Below are 4,564 nucleotides of genomic sequence, written 5' to 3'. Positions count from 1 at the left end.
ATTCTCTTACTATTATTAATGACATTTCACATTCTTAAATAAAGTGGGTTTGGATTCCCTACTGACCTAACATTTTTACTAGAATTAATGTCAGGAATTTGTGAAAAACGAGCTTTTAAATGTATTTGGCTAAGGTTGTTGTAATTCCGACTTCAACCTGTATGGAATAGTAGATTCACACATGACAGATGTCAAAAAAGAGAGATTGACAGTTTACAGTTTTTTAAAATGTGCTCGACAACCAGTGTAGCTATGGATCATATTTTAGTGTGGGACAAATACAGGGCCATAAGATAAGTAGCTGCAACCATCAATATCTCTAATGAAGGGTTATGTGCGCTACATAGATAGGGTAATCATTAAATGGTCCATCATAATTAACGAATGAGCTAAAATTAAAACAGCTTACAATTTAGCCCACCTTAAATCATTGCGAAAAAAGCGATAAAATGGTCACGGTCCAAATGATCAAAATCAACCAAACCAAGATCAATCCCTCACAAATGTTTTTCCAATACAACATTAATGTCGAGAGGAAAAAATTTATCTATGAATCCTTTGTTGTGTCTAAGGAGCCTAACAGCGATGGTTCAGTTTTGGCAAGCAATAGCAGAGGCAAACACACTAGTGAACTGGATTAAAATATATGTTCATTTGTTTTAAACCTATACATTGGGCATATGGGACAAAGGCACTTGAAAAGGAGATTATCCCTGAGTACTGCTATTTACTTCTCATAGGCTATTTAGAATGGTCCGTATCAGTGGATGTCATCCGAGGCCCCTATTTTGACAGAAGAGAGTGCTTAAAGCCTGAAATTAATAAACAGTGCAGTTCCGAGGGATGTTCTCATCATAACAATTGTGCCTTAAAAAGGTTTTCTGGGAATATCTTTTTACTTGCATTTTGTTTCAAACGCACTCTTGTATGAATATACGTCCCTCTCCTAGGATATGAGGTTATCATGTTCGGCCTCTCAGCATGAAGGAGGCAAAAATTGGAAAGTCACTGTGTCAACATCCCTGCTGGCACGCTGCGATGTAACTGGAGTTGTATAATAAACTGATGTCAGTTAGGTTGGGTTCCTCTAAGCCATTTCCAGTTCTTGTATACCTGTTCGCTCCTCCTAGGCAGAAGAGGTAGGGAGGTAGGGAGGGAAGGACGGAAGAAGCGACCAGGGAAATCGTTACAAAACAGCTGTGATATATACATAATAATAAATTTGAAAATGTCCTTTAATTCTTTTGGAGCCTTCTGTGAAGCGTAAATGTTTACTGTTAATTTTATTGTTTATTTCACTTTTGTTTATTATCTACTTCCACTTGATTTGGCAATGTTAAATGTATGTTTCCCATACCAATAGCCCTTAAATTGAATTGAATATGAGAGGGGAGAATAAAAGGGGTAGTAAAGCAACAAAATAAAAAAATAATCTTAGGCCTCTTTAATGACAGCTTTGTGCCAGAGGAAGGAAACAGAACAGGATGGTCATGCATTGTATTACTCTATGTGCTGTGTGGTTGTCTCATTGTGCAACCAACCATATCATATGGGCAAAACTGGTTGCAATTGACATCAGCCGGTTATCAAACTCAGGTGGTCTGTCAACTCAAGACCATCATTAACCACTGAACAAGCGACGAGCCTACACAGTTGTAGCCATGAGGGCTGCTAAAAGCTTGCTGTATTGTCATCAGCCTGTAAGCATTTTTTACTAACCTATTATTGTTCGTTTTTTGGAGTTATCGATGCATAATCAATGTCAACTTGCCTCTTTCGGGTGAATCTGAAGGAGCCAACATAAAGAAGTAAATATAGGCTAAGGTCGAAGGTGTGAATAGACTGACAGAGCAATACCAAACGCTTTACACTCCAGGTACAGTTTCTGTGCTGTAAACACATCAGGACTTCATTTGTTTACTAGTGCTCTGCGCTTGCAGCCTTTTTGGTGTCAGATAAGCCATGCTATTCAAGTGATCATTGTCAAGAGTGTGTGTGCCTTCTGCTTTTTCAACATTTAGAAGTTGTCTGGATTTATGGCACTTTCTGACCAAGCAGAGGAAGTGTAGAATATATATTACCTGCATCCTGTGTTCAAGCAAACATTTGCTACCTTTTCCAAAACACTACCCTTGATTGCAAAAAAAACAGTAACAAAAAACAAAGCTAAGCATGTTTTGACTTTGGGGAGTGACCTCACAAAGATAAATACCTGCCTTGTGAGTGTCCATTTCTACTCTTCTTTAGATAGATTGCAAGTCCAACCAGCCCTGAGGCAACCAAAACGGAGATTACAGCAATAATAAGCAAACCTAGAGTCATCCCACCACTGTCTGAAATAAAACACAAGGACATTATTTTTGTAAAATATGTTTTGAATGAACTACACTTCACTTTCACTTGGTAAATGCTATTTTCTGGATGGATTTAATTGAAAATGTGTCTTACCTGCATCATTAGGATGACCATCCTCACTGCAACATTTTGGGACATGAACTGTCTCCTTGCTGACAGGGTTGCCAGCCACACAGCTGTAGGTGGAGTTTTAGCCCCTTCCCTCTACCTCCAAACGGAGAGATAGATCGGTGGTGAGATCAGGACTGCTGGTCTGGTTTAGTATTTCCTCTCCTCTGTACAAGGTCAAGGTCACCTCTTTTTCGTTGTCCACAGAACACACCACACTACAGGATCTGCTGTCACACTCTGTCACCTGAGGTTTGGAAACAACATCTGGAAGAAAAAATATGAATTAATTGGAATTGGAACCTATATGTAATGTTTTTGTAATATACAGCTTACATACACACACACACACACTTACTGTATACAGTGAGCTCAAATGTTTTTAGTTTTCTTTCATATGTATTCTCAACAGTATAAASCCCAGCATCGTCTATCTGAAGGTCTGACAGAGTGAAGTATCTTGTAACATTGTTCAAGTGGAGGCGGTTTTCAAATCTCTTCTCAAGGGTGATTTTCCCTTCTTTACCAGGGTACACATTTGCAATACTGCCAAGGTCTCCATAAACTAAATTGCCAGACTTGATCACCCTCTCTGGAAAAGAGAAAGACTGTCCCACGATGCCTTTCACCTGCTGAGTCTTACACTGGACTGTTTTCTGGGAAGCACAGAGTACTGAGGAAAGAGAGAGACTCAATATTAACACAATGACTGCAGTCACACACTAAATCTCACAATACCTGGATAAGTGTTTAACATGTCAGTAACTGCATCCACATGATATTGTGATCTGATGTCAGACTGCACTGAAGATGACAATGACATTCAATCATTAGTTAATGTTTTCTGCACGTCTGCAATGTATTCGTCTGGAATGACACTAGTGACTTGAGTATCACAGTCCTTCTTAGTAATTTACAGGCCTAATGTGATGGTTGGAGTCAGGAAATAATTGTTAGGACTACTAGTTGAATATTTTGTTCGAAATTAAGTTGACATGGAAATGCATTCTCTGAGTGAGGGAAGTTCTTCCCCAATTGACTGTTGTTTTTTTCCCCCAAATAAAAGTCAAGGATATCACTGAAAAAGCACATGACTTTACAGAGATATTCCATTACCAAGTAACATAACTTTCCACTACAGCCTCTTAAACAGCCTATATTGTATCCTTTGAATTTCAGGGTCAGAGGAGCATTGCAACATGACAGAGTACTAATGTAGGCATTTGACTATGTGTTATTTGTTGATATAAGGTTGTGTTGAGAACACAGAAACAGAGACAAGGAGCATGATGGTTGTCCTATTAGCAGTAGGAAAGAGGCTGGAACTCTGTACATATGGACACTGCAAAAATATTCAGATTATAAGCATCTGTAGCCTGTAGAAAAGTGTTTGCTACATTACTCAAATTTAATTATCTAGACTGAAGTAACGTACAGTTGAAGTCGGAAGTTAACATACAACTTAGCCAAATACATTTAAACTCAGTTTCACGTTTCCTGACATTTAATCCTAGTAAAAATTCCCTGTCTTAAGTCAGTTAGGATCACCACTTAATTTTAATAATGTGAAATGTCAGAATAATAATAGTATAATAGTTTCTTTCATCACATTCCCAGTGGGTCAGAAGTTTACATACACTCAATTCATATTTGGTAGCATTGCCTTTAAATTTTTTAACTTGGGTCAAATGTTTCGGGTAGCCTTCCACAAGCTTCCCACAATAAGTTAGGTGATTTTTGGCCCATTCCTCCTGACAGAGCTGGTGTAATTGAGTCAGGTTTGTAGGCCTCCTTACTCGCACACGCTTTTTCAGTTATGCCCACACATTTTCTATAGGATGAGGTCAGGGCTTTGTGATGGTCATTCCAATACCTGGACTTTGTTGTCCTTCAGCCATTTTGCCACAACTTTGGAAGTATGCTTGGGGTCATTTAGGTTATATTGATATAGGACTTGTTTTACTGTGGATATAGATACTTTTGTAAATGTTTCCTCCAGCATCTTCACAAGGTCCATTGTTGTTGTTCTGTAATTGATTTGCACTTTTCGCACCAAAGTAGGTTCATCTCTAGGAGACAGAATGCGTCTCCATCCTGAGCG

At 38.6% G+C, this 4,564-nt stretch overlaps 1 pseudogene; it reads right to left on the bottom strand.

The window, feature by feature from the left end:
* Window positions 1-1,068: 1,068 nt before the first annotated feature.
* Window positions 1,069-4,564, bottom strand: part of LOC112074829 (SLAM family member 5-like) — a 16,001-nt pseudogene continuing 12,505 nt past the window's right edge.

Source organism: Salvelinus sp. IW2-2015, unplaced genomic scaffold (genome assembly GCF_002910315.2).
Source record: "Salvelinus sp. IW2-2015 unplaced genomic scaffold, ASM291031v2 Un_scaffold2840, whole genome shotgun sequence".
Taxonomy (NCBI): domain Eukaryota; kingdom Metazoa; phylum Chordata; class Actinopteri; order Salmoniformes; family Salmonidae; genus Salvelinus; species Salvelinus sp. IW2-2015.
Note: the sequence above shows the minus strand (reverse complement) of the source record. Positions and strands in the feature narration are given on the sequence as shown.